General features: G+C 39.8%; 1 non-coding gene across 1 annotated transcript; it reads left to right on the forward strand.

The window, feature by feature from the left end:
- The first annotated feature begins 14220 nt into the window (after positions 1-14220).
- LOC131238125 (small nucleolar RNA R71) lies at positions 14221-14327 on the forward strand. The gene has a single exon (XR_009167538.1). It is a non-coding gene; the product is annotated as a small nucleolar RNA R71 (small nucleolar RNA).
- The last annotated feature ends 6849 nt before the right edge of the window (positions 14328-21176 follow it).

The raw sequence follows: 21176 nt of genomic DNA on the forward strand, positions 1-21176 counted from the left end.
GAGTGTATCTCCTTGGGGAGCACCCGTATTGTTTGTAAAGAAGAAGGATGAATCGCTGCAATTGTGTATTCATTATCAAAGGTTGAACTAAGTGACAGTGAAGAACAAGTATCCTTTGCCCAGGATAGATGATCTGTTAGATTAGTTGAAAGGGGCACGGTACTTCACTAAGATCGACTTACAGTCAGGGTATCACTAGTTGTGTGTCAGGGATGAGGACGTGTAAAAAACAGCGTTTAGAACCAGTTTTGGGCACTACGAGTTCCTTGTGATGTCGTTTGGACTCACAAACGCACCAGCCGTGTTCATGGACCTTATGAACTAGATGTTTCGACAGTATCTGTACCGATTTATCATCGTATTTATAGATGACATCTTAATATACTCCAAGAGTTAGAGAGATCACGAGGAGCACCTGTGAGTTGTCTTTAATACTCTAAGGAAGAACCAGTTGTTTGCTCAATACAAGAAATGCGACTTCTGGAAAGAAGAAGTCAAGTTCTTGGGACATGTGGTGTCCAAAGAAGGAATAGCTATGGACCTTATTAAGGTGACCGTAGTTCAGGACTAGGAGCGGCCCGGTTCGGTTACTACAGTGAGGAGTTTCCTCGGCCTGGCAGGTTACTATCATCGATTCATTAGGGACTTTTCGAAGATAGCTAGACCGTTATCTCAGCTTACTCGGAAGGATCTCAAGTTTGCTTGGAATGAGAAGGTAGAAGCAACCTTTTGGAAACCGAATGACAAGTTGACGTCTGCACCCGTGCTAGTATTGCCAGAGTAGGGGGTCAGATATACCATATACACCGACGCCTCTCGTGTTAGTTTGGGTTGTGTTCTTATGCAGAAGGATAGAGTGATTGCTTATACCTCGCGACATTTGAAGAAATACGAGGAGAACTACCCTACGCATGACTTGAAATTGGTGGCCGTCATCTTTGCATTAAAGCTCTAAATACATTACCTCTATAGGGAGGAGTTCGGGCTCTTTTACGACCACAAGATCCTTAGGTACATATTCACGTAAAGAGACCTGAATATGAGGGAACGACAATGGATAGAAACCTTGAAGGACTTCAAGTTTGAGGTCTTCTACCATCCTGGCAAGGCCAACCTTGTGGCAGATGCGTTGAGCCATAAGAAGATGATAACATTTACAGCTCTGTTGATAATACAGGAATGGAATATGGTCGAGTTTGTGCGAGACTTCGAACAGAAGCTTATAGTAAAGGAGCCGTTCAAGAGCGTCACACACATCCGCTTGCAGCCACTTATTGATAACCCAATTATTGTGGCTCAGAGAAAAGATGAATGTTTGATGAAGATGAGAGAGCAAGTAACTGATAGTGAAGAGTCGGAATAGAGAGTTGGTTTGGATGGGGGCTTACATTATCATGGCTGCATATGTGTCCCGAATCTTCATGACTTAAGAAAGGAAGTTCTAAAAGCCGCTCACAATTCGACGATGGCAATGTATCCTTGCAGTACGAAGATGTACTGAGACATGAAGCGTTTGTACTGGTGGGAAAACATGAAGGCCCATATAGCAGAGTATGTATCCCGTTGTCTCACATGCTAGCAGGTTAAGGCCGAGCATCGCCGACCTCCTGGTTTACTTCAGCCCATGCCTATAGCTGAATGGAAATGGGATTTCATCTCTATGGATTTCATTTAAGGGTTGCCAAAGACGAGGAAGGGACATGACTCTATTTGGGTGATTGTGGACCGATTGACGAAATTGGCTCATTTTCTCCCGATTAGAGTCTCAAACTCAGTAGATGATTTGGCCAGGCTATACATCAAGGAGATAGTACGTCTGCATGGAGTTCCTATGAAGATCGTGTCGGATCAAGACACGCGAATCATGTCTATCTTCTGAACTCGTATCTAAGAAGTAATGGGGGTGAAACTAAAGTTCAGTGCCGCTCTCCATCCACAGACTGACGGGCGGACGGAACAGATATATTAGGTGTTAGAAGATATGTTGCGGACATGTGTGCTTGACTTCAAAGATAGTTGGGATGACTGTTTTCCCTATGTTGAGTTCGCTTATAATAATAGCTTTCAAGCGAGTATTGACATGGCTCCCTACGAAGCACTGTATGGACGTCCATTTTGAGTACCGCATTGTTGGGCAGAAGTTGGCAAGAAGAGTTTGATTGGCCCAGATTTAGTACAGGCAACCTCAGAGAAGATCGACATTATCAGGCGTCGACTTCTTACAGCACAGAGCAGACAGAAGAGTTACGCCGATACGAGGCGGAGACAACTAGAGTTTGAGGTTGGGGACTATGTATTCCTGAAGGTTTCCCCAATGAAGGGAGTCCTTCGATTTGACAAGAAAGGAAAACTCACGCCATGATTTATTGGTCCATTTCAGATTCTAGACCGAGTGGGTATGGTAGCATACCACCTCACTTTGCCCACTCCACTCGCAGGCGTGCACAACGTATTTCACGTATCGATGTTGAAGAAATACCTTCCTAATCCTTCCCACATTATTAAATGGGAGTAGGTACAGTTAAGTGAAGATGCTACTTATGTACTGCGATCGATGCGTATCTTAGACAGGAAGGAACAGGTACTGCGCAGTAAAGTTATCCCACTTATGAAAGTACTGTGGACGCATCACACTAAGAAAGAGGTTACTTGGGAAACAGAAGCCGATGTTCGTAAGAACTACCCTCAGATTCTCGAGGAGTATGAAAATGTACTAATTTCGAGGATGAAATTTTTCTTTAAGGGGGTTAGATTGTAACGTCTCGAAAAAATCCGTATAAAGACTCGATTATCACCTCAGGCAGAAATCACTAAGGATTGAATTCTGTAGAAATTAGGTAAAAATTAATTAAGTACTAAACTAAATAAATCGGAGGATTAGATCGAACTTCTTTCTATACAAACTGCAGACTCAAAACCATTAGAATCGCTAACCCAACATTACCTAGAAATTTAGGATCAATCTCAAAATCCAGTTGCTCTCGGGAGCACATTGAAACTCCGTATCGGGCCTGGACCGCGCGTCAAAAGTTCGATGATTGCGAAACTATAAGGTTATAACCACCTTACTGGGCTTGACATCCATCGCGAAAATCTAGTCCAAATAGTATACAGAAATGCAATACTTGAGCTTGGAGCGAAGTGTGTAAGAAACGTGAATATCTTCAGAAAATGAACTTAAACTTAAGTGAATTGGGCCGTTCGCTTACAGGCCAAATTTAAGGTTTTAGATTGTCAGATTCTGACCCAATTACACCTTTGGATCAGAAAAATTTTCCTTCACCCATTGATATACTTGTGGCCTTGATCGAGTGACGATGACCGTTGAACTGAAACAAATCCTCCATGATCGATCTACTAATCTGATCGGACCGAAACCTTAACCTGGCATGGATCCATTGTCAGGGAACTTTCTTCAGACTGTATGCAGGCAATGGACCTCTAAATGAGCTCCATTAGCCTGAAACAGACACCCTTTGGCTATAACCTAAGTATACCATGGCCCTGGGGCCATTGACATTAGTTCTGGGCCTATATAAGGACCTTAAACCACCCCTCTCTCATTCCATACGATTTTCTCTAACCATAGGAGAGAGAAGAGAGAAAAGAAGATGAAAGAGTGAGGAGAAGAGAGTGAGATAGGGAGATCATTGATGAGATCCTTTCCCACGACTCCACATGCCGAATTACCACCCCACCATCGCTAAACCGTCGATTCTGACTCCATTTTGGGTAAGAAATCCTAACCCTAATCTATTTTAGGAATCCAAATAGAGAAATTGGCGAAATAGCTAACCTATTTCAATGTTTAGGTAGCCGTTGTGCAGCAAACAAAGACGTGGTGTACGAACGGAGTTTGTAACGAGAATACCAAAGAAAGGTGCGAACTATAAATGTTTAGCTTATGGTTTTCAAAGCTTTCAATGTCAGTAATGATTTATGTCTTACTTGATTGCTGCCATATGATCTTAATTAAGATGTTTCCGATATATCATGTATGTGTAAACTAAGTTGTTTACTAAAATGCATTTCATGTGTTTGTTGAAATGTTTGAATGAATAGGAAATTATGATTTATGCTTTCCATGACTATTAATATAGAATTTATGTTTATTGTACGTATGACAACTCCTTTGTGAAAGGATTTGCCATAATATGTGTTATAACTAATTTATTACATGTATGTCGAGACGTATAGTCTAAGTGTTTGATAAAATGTCTGAATGAGAAATTGCTTGTTGAAATGTATTTAATGAGGGTGTTGAGATAGGATTCTCAATTACCTTATCTATAGTTACAGTTTCCTTCATGTAATCTATCTTACTACTACGTGATTTATGGATGAAATGCCTATGTATGATAACATGTGCAATATGGTTGTAAAAAAAATGCCCAAATGAAAATTGTATTTGAATTGGTTGTTAAATGCTGTTTGACTATCACATATGAATGCCTATTGTATTTGAGTATGATTGAGACTACTACGTAGTACAGGCAATCGGTAGCTGTTCTCGATCAAGTGGTCGAACTAACCTCGCCACAACGGATATGTTCGATGAATTCGAGTCGTACGGTGATTATCGGGAGTGATTAGGCCACGAGGAGTGCGTATGCGCTCTAAGTCGATTAATTTAGAGTGCGCTCGTACCAATCGAACTTGTTAAGTAACCCGATTGGCCTAATGTGTGTTTACCATATATGGACGCTACTGCTTGAATCTAAGGTACCACTTACCAATGTAAAGCTCATTTAACCTTGGTACCATGATCTGCTAAGACTCATGAGTCGGACATAGTGGTATGAGACACCGTAGTTGAGCTGTCGGCCTACGCTAGGGTGACGAGTCTCCCCGTAATAGCCAGTGAGCAACCTAAACTTGTGAGCTGAATACGATGGTATGGGACACTGTATTAAAGCTGTCGGCCTACGATCAGGTGACGAGCCTTTCATAGTGACCTCGAGTATAAAATAGGCTTACATTAAGGTGACGAGACTTCCATTGTGACCTCGAGTGAAAACTGACAAACTTGCCCATCCACTGTTTTTCAAATCAGGGGTGATGTTACCCTATAACTTGCCTATCGTATGTGATTAACTAAGATTGACGACCTTAGATGGATCATTATTTGGATAAATGATAAAAAGGGAGGTACCTTAGCTTCTCAATCTGCTGTATGAATAAGCTTAATCAAGAACTCGGCTAACATGTGCATGTACCGCATTGCATGTGCTTTGGCGATGAAGGCACAGTGGGAGTAGCATGTGCGACTATGAGATGGTGTCGCTAAAGGAGTGCAGCCGAGGGCATGCATCAATATAACATATCATTCGTGTATTAGCAAGAGTACTTAGAACATGATTGTTGTACTACTTTATCATTACTACTTGACTGAATTGATAACGTGTTAACCTTTGTCTTATAGTACCACTGAGTTGATCACTCACTCCCACTCTGGGACGGTGTTTTAAAATACCAATCAGACTCTGTTTTAGCTTCAATGATGGCGAGGCTTACAAGACGGAGCTAGACTTTTATGACGATGAGGAGTTCTCTTATATACAATTATCAGGCGGGTCTATGTAGACCATGTACTGATCGATGAGATTACAGGGATTATGTGATTTAGTCGGACTTTCACATTTTGTATTTTCTAAATTTTGGATCAACACATGTATATATTCAGCCTGGTAATACACTCATACTCTGGGGGATTGGGAAACACTTCTATACATTATGTACCTATCTCAGTCTTCCGCTTGCTTAACTTAATTCTCTCTAAAGTATGATATGATGTTTTTAGTATAATCTCACTCATGTTTAATGCACTAATATGGACAACATTTAATCATCATTATCTATGTTGCATAAGTGATATGTTAAAACTCGGAAGTTGAGCTTCTGCTCGACCCCCAATTCTTGGGGCGTTACTGCTTGAGCTCCAGATATTCTTCATTTATAGGCTAAAACCCTAAAATTATTTGGTAAAATGGATGGATGGAGCGGATAAAATGCATGAATGATGGTAGGCCGCATAGGGTTTACTTAATACGCAATCTGCTTCCATCACAAACAAGTCTTTATTCATTTATGTTTTAGCCCTCGCAATCCAATCAAGTCTGGCCACACATGGAAGTGAGCCCCAATATTAGTTGTTCATGAGTGTGAGTTGAATGCACTGGTGTATTAGTCTCCCTAACTCAAGAGTTGATTGAATTGTTGGTGTCCCCTTTACCAAGACGGATAGATTGGATACTGGATACAGGATCCAGAGTCCACTAGATTATTGATATTACATTCGGTTCAGACGATTTTTGAAAGGAAATGAGGTTAATCATTCTGAATGATTCTTTTTTCCTTGTGACAATAGATGTGAGTATACGACCTTAATGAATTTTTCTTTTAACATGATTTACTATCATAGTTCAACAATAAAAATAATGAAGAAATAGGATATAAGTCAAAAGCATAATGATTTTAAAATAATGGCACTTACTATCGGCTTGATGGACGGCGATCCATTCGTTGCGCCCAATCGAAATTGAGCTTCGTAGAGGGATGGTCGTGATGTGCGGGATGGATGTCTATTCGTCGCTCGATCAACCGAGCGTCGTGGCGAGACGACAGATGGAGTGCAGATTTTCGATAATATGTTCGTCGCTCGATCAAAACTAGGTTTTATGGCGAGATGGCCGGTGAGGTGATAGCTTGTTCATGGTCTTGATCGGAACCAAGCACGTAGTGAGACTATTACAAATCGACTATCCGTTCATTGTCTGGTATGGACCAAACTTCGTGATGAGATGCTAGTGAAATCTCCTAACACATAATAGAAAAGCCTTACAGCCTTCTGTTCGAAATTGAGCGATCTTTCTTACGATCCAAAGGGATGTCGTAGATGAACGGTGGAGAGCAAAACTTACGATTAAAAACTAAAGGCCTCATGCTGTAAGCAGTGATGAGGCTAAACTAAAATAAAATAAAAGGATAAATGTCCATAGTGGATGAGAAAGTGAAGTCAGGTTTAGTTATAATGGCGTAAAGCCTGGAGTTCTTCATGGAGTGCTATTTATATACACTTTTGGGAGGTGGTGACCTTGCATAATATTTATTGTCGTGAAAGATTTGAGTGATCGATTGTAGAAATCTTCTTAATTCTTCTAAGTCAGAATAGCCTATCGCGTACGGTCCCATGTACAAGAGAGAGACTCTTACTTCTTCATATCATGTATTTGCTAGAGTCCTTTGTCCTTGGACTCCTATATTGGACAGTTGGTAGAATCCTTACGTCACTTGGCTTTACACTTTCCTCAAAGAAATGTTAATCCTGATAGAGCGTTACAAAATGCAGGCCATGCCCATGCCTACTAAGCCTACCCAACGGGTGAATGTAAGTTGACGATCTCTAACTTAAGCAAATGGACGATCACCCCATCTGGCGCATTCATACACCATGTGCAAACATTTTTCCATTCAGTGTTTTATGCTATTTTAATTGCTATGTTTATAAACCTGCTGGGTTATTTCACTAAGCCTGACCATCTTACCTTTTTATTTATAAAAAAATAATACAGATGAGCAGTTAATAGATGATATAGTGTAGGAATCAGAAAGAGCCACTGAACTTGAACACAACTAACGTGAAACGTGGCCATACTTGTCTGAAGATAAGTTAGTAGCATTAAACCATTCTTGAATATATGATTTATTTGCTACGATAGTTTGATTGGCGTATAATACATATTGGTACTGATTGTGGAGGTTTTAAGCAATTTCTTTTATATTCATTTGATTGAAACATTGTGAGTTTGGAATAAATATATTTATAGTAAGATACTATAATAAATTAATGATGTTTGAGATTTATGTTATTTGAATAGTCATAAAGATTTATATATGCCTGATTAATTGATGTTAAGTGTTATGTATGCGTGATTGGAATTCGATAAAATTGAGTGAAACTTAAAATGAATGTAATTCTCACGTCTGATTAAACTAATCAACAGATGAAGTTAGTAATATTTATGTACGAGTTACAAACCAAAACTCGGATCTAAGGATGCACACTACATACCCAAATTTTAAGGCGTGACAAAACAAGTAATGTTGCTGATATTTACAAAAGATAATCCTTATGATGAGCCTAACCTATTAAATGGGGGTGGATATTGCATGCATTTGAAAAGTTGGCATATATCCCAACCTATAGAACAAGGGTTTTTCTTCAGAATTTATAGAGAATGAAAACTTTCCGGAAACAAACTGAAAATTTATAGTTTCTTGCATCATGATAGGTCCTCATTATTATTGACATTCTCAATACTGCTACATTAAATGCAATGTGTGACGACAGGGCCCAATCAGATTACAACAAATAGAAATTTCCTGTCAAATTGCAACAAATAAGAATACCCTGTTTGCATTGATGTTTTATTTAAACCAACACGATTTAAATGATTTTTAAACTCGCAAGTATACGAATCAGATGCAGATACGGTACGTATTCCGAGATCGTTCCCACGAGGACTGGTCGTCACAATTCAAATCTATGATTCTCCTTAACTAATCCAACAAATAATGGAATGAATTACTAAACACAATTTTATGAAAAAACAATTAATTAAGAACAGGGAAGAAAATTCAATCAGAGAGAGAGCACTAGGACTTTCGAATCCACCCCTAATTATCCTAACCCTTGTTTTGTCTGTTCATTCACCTTGATCTAGATTGATACCACTTATACAGAGAAAGCACAATTTGTGTCCTTAATCGGGCATACAAACTGTCTAATTCCTTTAAGCAATGCCATGAATGACATATCCCATATCCTTGGTCGGGTACATGGAATGTACATTCATTAAAGCACCCTGTTTCTTCCTCTATAGGAAACTTGTTCTTGATCAGACACAAGTACCTATAATAAGCATCCAAATAACATCCATATATATACTTTAATCAAGTTCATAGATGGAGAAGTATAGAATTTAAACCCATAAAGCCCACTTAAAGAAAGAAACAAATTAATTGAAATTCAAAGTAAATCAACCAATACAAGAGCTAATCAAATTAGGGGCTTCATCTCAGCCCTAGCTGAGAGATTAGTGACCCATAAAATCCATAAAAAAATATTAAATAAAATTCATAAAAAAAACGACAAACCAAACAATCTCTCTCTCTTTTCTTTCTTCTCTTTCTTCTCTCCCTTGCTTCAGATCTGGAACCCCCAACCAGCATTTTGCTAGTCCCGAACCTCCCCTTCTATAGCTGCTGGATGGCTGGGGTCGGTGGTAGAGTCGTAGAAGGACTCGAAGTGCAATTTTTCGCAGCCGTGATCGGTGGGCCCCACAGAGGCATTTTCTGGAAAATCTACCCCGTCCATTGGATTCAGGACGAAATTTCAGTCAAGAATAGGTGGTTTTGAAGGTCCATTAGTGCGGCCCAGAGAAGAAAATACAAAAAGATCAGTTTTGAACGTCGCCGGGTAGCCCTTTTGTGACCTCTGTAGCTCACACGTGTGCATGCATGGACACAAGATGAAAACATGGTTTTGTAGTTGTCGAAGCACTCTACAAGATGGACGGCTCGGATCGGCCGTACGGGTGACGTACGGGGCCCACAATCCTTCGCAAAAACGGCCAGCGGTCGTCCGTTACGCGGACGCGAAACCAACTTTCGTGGCAATGGTGGGACCCATTTTGATAATTATTTCAATAATCCACTCCATCCATTGCATGGAGGATGAAAAAACGGCTAGGAATGCCCAATTTCGAGTTAGAGTTGTGGTGGCCCACGGAGTTTTGAACTCACCGTCCGTTTTGCGTTTTTTCAGCGGTCAACGTCCGTACACATGCATGGAACCAAACGGACATCTAGGCGATGATAATATCGGCCCCAGGAAGCGGATGGACGGTTTGGATTGTCCATTTGGACACTAGGTGGGCCCCACAACCGACGACCGCGGTTCGGTTCGCGGAGCGCTGGAAATGGAAATTTTCCGTTTTTAAGAAAGAGTTGGGGTCAGCGTTGCTGACCCGACGCAGGTCGTTCGGTATACGGGCGGTGCACATGTGCACTATGTACACATGCTATACATATGGGATCCACTGTGATGGTTTCGAGAAATCCAATCCATCCATCCTGTTTCTCAACTTATTTAAACCGTCAATACAAAGGTTGAGGCAGTTCCAAATATCAGGTGGGCCCCAATTTAGAGATTAATAGGCTGATCTGTCCGTTGGACCACTTCCCGAGATCTTCTATGGCTGAAATTTAATATGTACGGTTAATTTACGGCCCTCATCCCATGTATGAAGTTTCGAACTGATTGGATAGCAGGAACCATGTGATCTTGCATTCTGGACCCTTTTCGGGCCCCTTTGGCTTGCTTTCCTCAGATCTCAGGCGTGTAAAATCTTCATTATTGGTTCTCTGGAGTCTATCCTGTGCTCTGGAGACTTTGGATCATGAAATCCATGCCTTTAACATCAATTTTCAATTAACGCTCCTGACTTCATCCTGTAACAAAAATACAATTAAAATACTCCATTAAGCATTATCATATACGTAAAATCTGGTAATTACCAAAAACTTGATGTTTTGTTTAAACCAACACAACCCCCAACCAGCATTTTGCTAGTCCCGAGCAAAGTATGCGAAAAATAATTTTAGAAATAAAAGATGATTCCTGTAACTCAAGTAACTTGTGAACAGACAGCTGAGATGTGAAAATTCTAAGATTCATGAATGGTAAGTAGAATTTTCTCCTGAAATCAAGCTTAAACTTCATAATCAAGTTCAACATATTAATCCATTAATTAGAACATTTCTGAACATCGAGCTCCATGAATGTAAAGTGTAATCTCGACTTACAAACATTAAGAGATCCAATTGTCAATCTCATGATATCATTGGTAATTCGTGACAACCAAGCTTGAAACCAACACATATCTCACAGATTAATTTTTAATTTTACCAACCTTTGATTTTCTTTATGAGCAGTAACGCAAATGAGGGGAATCAAATTCTTACCTATAGGGAGCAAACCTATGGCGAAAACTCGTCGCCTCATTTTTTATAAGTCAACTATGGAGAATCAAATCTATACCTATAGGGAGCAAACCTATGGCGAAGATTATGTAACTTAGCCTTTTAATTCTTCTTTTTACCAAGTTAATCATTCAGTTATCGAACCAAAACTTAATGTGCAAGCGAGATGTGATATGTAAAATCATGACTTAATCAATGTTCACAACGTCTAATCATGGATTAACAATTCAAAATTGACTGTGAAATCAAGCAGATGGCCGAATCTAAGAGTCATTAGTTACCAACATCAGGTATCTTATAATGTTAAAATCACAACTATCCTTCAAAGTCACTTTGAATTCAATAGAAATTCAGAAAATCTTTTAAAATTTTCACAAATTTTCTTCAGGACTAAGAAAATACTGATTAGGTACCCTAATCTCCCACCCCCAACCGAAAATCTACATTGTCCTCAATGTATTAGAAATAAACAAGTAATGCACATGAGACAACGAGAATAAAAGAGGAGTGATGAAAAGACAATACCTGGATGGAGAATCAAGAAGCTTTCTCAAAATTTGTGAAAAATTTCAACGTAAAAGCGAGTTAGCACAAGAGAGAAATCAACATAAGCAAAAATAACAAAAAGAAAAACAAAAGAAGATCCTACCTATACCACTTTCGCAGGTGCTCTCGATTGCATTTAGCGCATGCAACAAGCCTTTAAACCCCTAGGTTACCCCTAGTGGACGAGTTGTAGTCTCGTGAGGGTTTGCGAATGTTACCCACAAACATTGAAGTAACTAACTAAGAAAATTGAAAATGAATGAAATAAAAAGCAATACAATAAAGCAAAAGGCTGGGTTGCCTCCCATGAGCGCTAAGTTTAACGTCTTCAGCCAGACAAGAACGGACCATGAATGAAATAATCTTTATAACCAGGGTCCGCCAAAGAAATTACCTCAACACTTTCATTAACCGATCCTAGACAAGTGATGTGAGTTCCCATGAACTGTGCTATCTGAAATAAGGCAACTGACACTGTCGTCAAATAATTTAAGGACTTCTGCTCGAACGACTTCTTCTATGTTAGGATCACGCTTCCTTTGCATGTTATGCGACATTACCACAACATGATCCATCCATGCAGGGGGGCATACTCCCTGGATTTTTTCTATCTTCCGTTCAATTGCTGCCTTATATGCTCTAAGAACATTAAGCAGCCTGCTCACCTTTGTAGTTGGAAGCTATGCTGTCAAGAAGAGTCTCAGAGGGATGAAGAGGTTCCACTTTCGCTCTCCATTTTTCAGTCTCCAATATAGGAGTAGAGTCGAGCAATGCATTGACTTCATGGATGGGACTATCAATGTCAAAATCCATGCCCGATTGTGCTAAGCAGGTCTCAAGAGAATCTTCAAAAGATGTACGGAAGGAGTCCTGCACAAGGCTCTCGATCATGTCCACTTCAAATATGTCATCCAAATCTGAGGGTTGTTGTCCTGCATTAAAAACATTGAGTTTAATATTCATGTTACCAAAGGACAATTTCATAACTCCATTCCTGCAATTGATAATAGCATTAGATGTGGCCAAAAATGGACGACCCAAAATGACTGGGATCTGACTATGAAGATTCTGGACAGGCAGAGTATCTATAACTATGAAATCCACCGGAAAATAAAATTTATCAACCTGGATTAACACATCTTCAATAACACCCCGGGCACCTTGATAAATCTATCGGCTAGTTGTAATGTTACCTTAGTCGGTTTCAACTCACCAAGTCCTAGCTGCTCATAAACCGAATATGGTAACAAATTGACACTCACCCCTAAATCAAGTAATGCCTTCCCGATCTTATGATCTCCTATGCCACAAGAAATGGTGGGAGCTCCTGGATCCCTAAATTTAGGAGGGGTGTTATGTTGAATCATGGAGCTGAGCTGCTCTGCAAGGAAGACTTTCTTATGAACATTCTTCGCTTTTGAGTGCATAAATCTTTAAGAAACTTAGCGTAAGCCGGGACTTGCTTGATAGCGTCAAGCAACGGGATGTTGACTTGCACTTTTTGAAACACATCCAAGATTTCATCAAAGTTATTTCTTTTCTTTGTTGGTGCGACGTTGAGGAAAGGGTGCTTTGGGCACATAAGGTGGCACATTAGTGGCTCTTGGAGAGTCAGAGAGCTTTTGGACTTTGGATGCATTGGTATGGCTCTCTGCTTCATCTTGATCTTCTGTTTTAGAATTTGATTCATCCCCAGGCATCTCTATTCTGTTATCAATCTGCTTGCCTGACTTAAGGGTAGTGATCGATTTGGCCTGTTCATGATATTGCCCTTGGTTGGAATTAGAGCCAATCTCATACCATCCCTTTGGATTAGCCTCAGGTTGGCTAGGGAGCTTGCCCTTCTCTCTCTCACTCAATGTGGCAGCTAGTTGACCCATTTGTGCTTCCAGCTTGGCAATGGATTGTGCATTTGCATGTAAGCTTTGCTGGTTGGCCAGTAAGGTTTGTTGGGTGTCTTTTTGGAAGTGGAGAGAACTCTGCATGAAAAGATGGAGTGTATCCTCAAGAGATGGTTTCCTTGATTGTGGAGGCACTTGTTGATACTATGAGAACTGCTGAGGTTGTTGATTGCCCACTTGGGAGTAAGGTTGCATAGGAGGATTTCCAGATGGTCCTCCTTGTTGTGGTCCTTTTGCCCAAGAAAAATTTGAATGTCTAGCCCACCCTGGGTTGTATGTGTTCGAGTAAGGATCATTCCCAGATTTTTGAAAAGTGTTCATAGCATGAACTTGTTCAGAGAGAAGTTCTGGGAATGCTGCACCAGATGGACAAGACTGCATAGGATGGGCAGGACTAGAATATGTGGCATATGCCTCGACTTGAGCTGTTTGTGGTGGTCCATTATTTAATACCAGAGCATCAACTTTCTTTGTCAGGTTATCAAGCTTGGCGCTCAGCTCTGGCATGACTCCTATCTCATATATACCACCTCTCTTTTGTGGTTGGGGACTTCTGTCACCTCTATTTGAATAATCCCATTGCTGGAAATTTTCGCACAAGGTTTCAAAGAAGTTCCACGCTTCGACATCACTTTTGGTCATGAATGACCCTCCACTGGTGGCATCAACCATGCAACGGTTCTGTGGTGTCAGACCGTCATAGAAGTATTGAACTTGTTGCCACTTCTCAAAACCATGGTGAGGACATTTAAGAAGCAAGTCCTTCCATCTTTCCCAACATTCATGAAAGTGCTCGCCCTCTTTTTGTGTGAAGTTAGTAATTTCTCTACGGAGGGCATTGGTTTTGTGAACGGGGAAGAACTTGTTTAAGAATTTCTTAGACAGTTGGTCCCATGTAGTGATAGATCCAACTTCTAGAGAATTCAACCATGCTTTCGCCTTATCCTTCAAAGAAAAAGGAAACAGGCGTAGGCGGATCGAATCGTCTGAGAAGTTTTGGAACTTAAAGGTGGAGCAAATGTTTAAGAATTCTTTCACATGATGATATGGATCCTCCTTGTCCAATCCATAAAAGGATGGCAACAATTGTATGACTCCAGGTTTAAGTTCAAAGTGTGCTGCCGTAGTGGTTGGCAACACTATGCATGAAGGCGCATTAAATTGGACAGGAGCTGAATAATCTTTGAGAGCTTTAACTTCAGTCTCATTCGCCATTTCAACAGGATTATTTCTCAATCTTTCACGAATTGTTCTTTCAATCTCAGGATCAAACGGTGCTAGTTCTATATTCAGAGATATACGTCCTAGCATAAACTATGTTATTAATATAAGAAAGAAAACTAAACTAAGATGCAACCTATGATGAATAAAACTAAAGGAAAAAGTTATGAATTCCTAAAAACAAGAGAAAGCTATGTAAACGAGAATTGGAAAGAAAAACCCGGAAAAGGAGATGATGAATGTCTGCAGATTTGAAAGTTCCTCCTTTTGAAGACAATGTTATTTAGCAGCTTCCTTCCTTAATTCCTGTAAATAAAAAGAAAACAAAAATAAATTAAATTTCCTAAAATAATGCTAGAAAAGAAATCCTAAGCAACGGTTAATTTCTAAAAAGAAAGTTTCTAATCTTAGAAATAAAAGCCAAGTTAGTTTCTAAAAAGGGAAAATTTCTAAAAAAAATAGGAAATTAGAAAATAAGAGAGAAACTTTCTAAAAAAATAAAACCTAAAGACTTTTCTAATAATAAAACCTAAACTAGAAAATAGAAAGTTACTTGAAAGAAGAATTAGAATCTAGAATTAGAAAATAGGAAATTTCTAAAAATAAAATAAAATAAATAAAAATAAAAAATAAAAAAAATAAAATAGCCTAGAAATAGAAACTTTCTAAAAAAAATAAAACCTTAATTCTAAAAATAGAAATTAGAAAAAAAATAGAAAATTTGGAAAGAGATTACCGAATTAGTAGTTTATGTCAGGTCCCTACAAAACAGGAAATAGGATAGTTTCAAAAAAATTTAACCTAAAGTTAGTAAAAAAACCTAAGACTATGAATTATGATAAGAGAGAATCCTAAATCCAATTGGACCGAAACAGTCCCCGGCAACGGCGCCAAAAACTTGATGTTTTATTTAAACCAACACGATTTAAATGATTTTTAAACTCGCAAGTATACGAATCAGATGCAGATACGGTACGTATTCCGAGATCGTTCCCACGAGGACTGGTCGTCACAATTCAAATCTATGATTCTCCTTAACTAATCCAACAAATAATGGAATGAATTACTAAACACAATTTTATGAAAAAATAATTAATTAAGAACAGGGAAGAAAATTCAATCAGAGAGAGAGCACTAGGACTTTCGAATCCACCCCTAATTATCCTAACCCTTGTTTTGTCTGTTGATTCACCTTGATCTAGATTGATACCACTTATACAGAGAAAGCACAATCTGTGTCCTTAATCGGGCATACAAACTGTCTAATTCCTTTAAGCAATGCCATGAATGACATATCCCATATCCTTGGTCGGGTACATGGAATGTACATTCATTAAAGCACCCTGTTTCTTCCTCTATAGGAAACTTGTTCTTGATCAGACACAAGTACCTATAATAAGCATCCAAACAACATCCATATATATACTTTAATCAAGTTCATAGATGGAGAAGTATAGAATTTAAACCCATAAAGCCCACTTAAAGAAAGAAACAAATTAATTGAAATTCAAAGTAAATCAACCAATACAAGAGCTAATCAAATTAGGGGCTTCATCTCAGCCCTAGCTGAGAGATTAGTGACCCATAAAATCCATAAAAAATATTAAATAAAATTCATAAAAAAACGTCAAACCAAACAATCTCTCTCTCTTTTCTTTCTTCTCTTTCTTCTCTCCCTTGCTTCAGATCTGGAATCCCCTGGTTCTGAATGACTTTCCCACGTCCAAAACTCCCCTTCTATAGCTGCTGGATGGCTGGGGTCGGTGGCAGAGTCGTAGAAGGACTCGAAGTGCAATTTTTCGCAGCCGTGATCGGTGGGCCCCACAGAGGCATTTTCTGGAAAATCTACCCCGTCCATTGGATTCAGGACGAAATTTCAGTCAAGAATAGGTGGTTTTGAAGGTCCATTAGTGCGGCCCAGAGAAGAAAATACAAAAAGATCAGTTTTGAACGTCGCCGGGTAGCCCTTTTGTGACCTCTGTAGCTCACACGTGTGCATGCATGGACACAAGATGAAAACATGGTTTTGTAGTTGTCGAAGCACTCTACAAGATGGACGGCTCGGATCGGCCGTACGGGTGACGTACGGGGCCCACAATCCTTCGCAAAAACGGCCAGCGGTCGTCCGTTACGCGGACGCGAAACCACTTCCGTGGCAATGGTGGGACCCATTTTGATAATTATTTCAATAATCCACTCCATCCATTGCATGGAGGATGAAAAAACGGCTAGGAATGCCCAATTTCGAGTTAGAGTTGTGGTGGCCCACGGAGTTTTGAACTCACCGTCCGTTTTACGTTTTTTCAGCGGTCAGCGTCCGTACACATGCATGGAACCAAACGGACATCTAGGCGATGATAATATCGGCCCCAGGAAGCGGATGGACGGTTTGGATTGTCCATTTGGACACTAGGTGGGCCCCACAACCGACGACCGCGGTTCGGTTCGCGGAGCGCTGGAAACGGAAATTTTCCATTTTTAAGAAAGAGTTGGGGTCAGCGTTGCTGACCCGACGCAGGTCGTTCGGTATACGGGCGGTGCACATGTGCACTATGTACACATGCTATACATATGGGATCCACTGTGATGGTTTCGAGAAATCCAATCCATCCATCCTGTTTCTCAACTTATTTAAACCGTCAATACAAAGGTTGAGGCAGTTCCAAATATCAGGTGGGCCCCAATTTAGAGATTAATAGGCTGATCTGTCCGTTGGACCACTTCCCGAGATCTTCTATGGCTGAAATTTAATATGTACGGTTAATTTACGGCCCTCATCCCATGTATGAAGTTTCGAACTGATTGGATAGCAGGAACCATGTGATCTTGCATTCTGGACCCTTTTCGGGCCCCTTTGGCTTGCTTTCCTCAGATCTCAGGCGTGTAAAATCTTCATTATTGGTTCTCTGGAGTTTATCCTGTGCTCTGGAGACTTTGGATCATGAAATCCATGCCTTTAACATCAATTTTCAATTAACGCTCCTGACTTCATCCTGTAACAAAAATACAATTAAAATACTCCATTAAGCATTATCATATACGTAAAATCTGGTAATTACCAAAAACTTGATGTTTTGTTTAAACCAACACAACCCCCAACCAGCATTTTGCTAGTCCCGAGCAAAGTATGCGAAAAATAATTTTAGAAATAAAAGATGATTCCTGTAACTCAAGTAACTTGTGAACAGACAGCTGAGATGTGAAAATTCTAAGATTCATGAATGGTAAGTAGAATTTTCTCCTGAAATCAAGCTTACAGTAAACTTCATAATCAAGTTCAACATATTAATCCATTAATTAGAACATTTCTGAACATCGAGCTCCATGAATGTAAAGTGTAATCTCGACTTACAAACATTAAGAGATCCAATTGTCAATCTCATGATATCATTGGTAATTCGTGACAACCAAGCTTGAAACCAACACATATCTCACAGATTAATTTTTAATTTTACCAACCTTTGATTTTCTTTATGAGCAGTAACGCAAATGAGGGGAATCAAATTCTTACCTATAGGGAGCAAACCTATGGCGAAAACTCGTCGCCTCATTTTTTAAAAGTCAACTATGGAGAATCAAATCTATACCTATAGGGAGCAAACCTATGGCGAAGATTATGTAACTTAGCCTTTTAATTCTTCTTTTTACCAAGTTAATCATTCAGTTATCGAACCAAAACTTAATGTGCAAGCGAGATGTGATATGTAAAATCATGACTCAATCAATGTTCACAACGTCTAATCATGGATTAACAATTCAAAATTGACTGTGAAATCAAGCAGATGGCCGAATCTAAGAGTCATTAGTTACCAACATCAGGTATCTTATAATGTTAAAATCACAACTATCCTTCAAAGTCACTTTGAATTCAATAGAAATTCAGAAAAAATTTTAAAATTTTCACAAATTTTCCTCAGGACTAAGAAAATACTGATTAGGTACCCTAATCTCCCACCCCCAACCGAAAATCTACATTGTCCTCAATGTATTAGAAATAAACAAGTAATGCACATGAGACAACGAGAATAAAAGAGGAGTGATGAAAAGACAATACCTGGATGGAGAATCAAGAAGCTTTCTCAAAATTTGTGAAAAATTTCAACGTAAAAGCGAGTTAGCACAAGAGAGAAATCAACATAAGCAAAAATAACAAAAAGAAAAACAAAAGAAGATCCTACCTATACCACTTTCGCAGTGCTCTCGATTGCATTTAGCGCATGCAACAAGCCTTTAAACCCCTAGGTTACTCCTAGTGGACGAGTTGTAGTCTCGTGAGGGTTTGCAGTAATGTTACCCACAAACATTGAAGTAACTAACTAAGAAAATTGAAAATGAATGAAATAAAAAGCAATACAATAAAGCAAAAGGCTCTGGGTTGCCTCCCATGAGCGCTAAGTTTAACGTCTTCAGCCAGATAAGAACGGACCATGAATGAAATAATCTTTATAACCAGGGTCCGCCAAAGAAATTACCTCAACACTTTCATTAACCGATCCTAGGATAAGTGATGTGAGTTCCCATGAACTGTGCTATCTGAAATAAGGCAACTGACACTGTCGTCAAATAATTTAAGGACTTCTGCTCGAACGACTTCTTCTATGTTAGGATCACGCTTCCTTTGCATGTTATGCGACATTACCACAACATGATCCATCCATGCAGGGGGGCATACTCCCTGGATTTTTTCTATCTTCCGTTCAATTGCCGCCTTATATGCTCTAAGAACATTAAGCAGCCTGCTCGCCTTTTCTTCTCAGAGTTACACACTGTGCTGTCAGGAAGAGTCTCAGAGGGATGAAGAGGTTCCACTTTCGCTCTCCATTTTTCAGTCTCCAATATAGGAGTAGAGTCGAGCAATGCATTGACTTCATGGATGGGACTATCAATGTCAAAATCCATGCCCGATTGTGCTAAGCAGGTCTCAAGAGAATCTTCAAAAGATGTACGGAAGGAGTCCTGCACAAGGCTCTCGATCATGTCCACTTCAAATATGTCATCCAAATCTGAGGGTTGTTGTCCTGCATTAAAAACATTGAGTTTAATATTCATGTTACCAAAGGACAATTTCATAACTCCATTCCTGCAATTGATAATAGCATTAGATGTGGCCAAAAATGGACGACCCAAAATGACTGGGATCTGACTATGAAGATTCTGGACAGGCTGAGTATCTATAACTATGAAATCCACTGGAAAATAAAATTTATCAACCTGGATTAACACATCTTCAATAACACCCCGGGGCACCTTGATAAATCTATCGGCTAGTTGTAATGTTACCTTAGTCGGTTTCAACTCACCAAGTCCTAGCTGCTCATAAACCGAATATGGTAACAAATTGACACTCACCCCTAAATCAAGTAATGCCTTCCCGATCTTATGATCTCCTATGCCACAAGAAATGGTGGGAGCTCCTGGATCCCTAAATTTAGGAGGGGTGTTATGTTGAATCATGGAGCTGAGCTGCTCTGCAAGGAAGACTTTCTTATGAACATTCTGCTTACGCTTTTGAGTGCATAAATCTTTAAGAAACTTAGCGTAAGCAGGGACTTGCTTGATAGCGTCAAGCAACGGGATGTTGACTTGCACTTTTTGAAACACATCCAAGATTTCATCAAAGTTATTTCTTTTCTTTGTTGGTGCCAGACGTTGAGGAAAGGGTGCTTTGGGCACATAAGGTGGCACATTAGTGGCTCTTGGAGAGTCAGAGAGCTTTTGGACTTTGGATGCATTGGTATGGCTCTCTGCTTCATCTTGATCTTCTGTTTTAGAATTTGATTCATCCCCAGGCATCTCTATTCTGTTATCAATCTGCTTGCCTGACTTAAGGGTAGTGATCGATTTGGCCTGTTCATGATATTGCCCTTGGTTGGAATTAGAGCCAATCTCATACCATCCCTTTGGATTAGCCTCAGGTTGGCTAGGGAGCTTGCCCTTCTCTCTCTCACTCAATGTGGCAGCTAGTTGACCCATTTGTGCTTCCAGCTTGGCAATGGATTGTGCATTTGCATGTAAGCTTTGCTGGTTGGCCAGTAAGGTTTGTTGGGTGTCTTTTTGGAAGTGGAGAGAACTCTGCATGAAAAGATGGAGTGTATCCTCAAGAGATGGTTTCCTTGATTGTGGAGGCACTTGTTGATACTATGAGAACTGCTGAGGTTGTTGATTGCCCACTTGGGAGTAAGGTTGCATAGGAGGATTTCCAGATGGTCCTCCTTGTTGTGGTCCTTTTGCCCAAGAAAAATTTGAATGTCTAGCCCACCCTGGGTTGTATGTGTTCGAGTAAGGATCATTCCCAGATTTTTGAAAAGTGTTCATAGCATGAACTTGTTCAGAGAGAAGTTCTGGGAATGCTGCACCAGATGGACAAGACTGCATAGGATGGGCAGGACTAGAATATGTGGCATATGCCTCGACTTGAGCTGTTTGTGGTGGTCCATTATTTAATACCAGAGCATCAACTTTCTT

This window comes from Magnolia sinica, chromosome 2 (genome assembly GCF_029962835.1).
Source record: "Magnolia sinica isolate HGM2019 chromosome 2, MsV1, whole genome shotgun sequence".
In the NCBI taxonomy this organism is placed as follows: domain Eukaryota; kingdom Viridiplantae; phylum Streptophyta; class Magnoliopsida; order Magnoliales; family Magnoliaceae; genus Magnolia; species Magnolia sinica.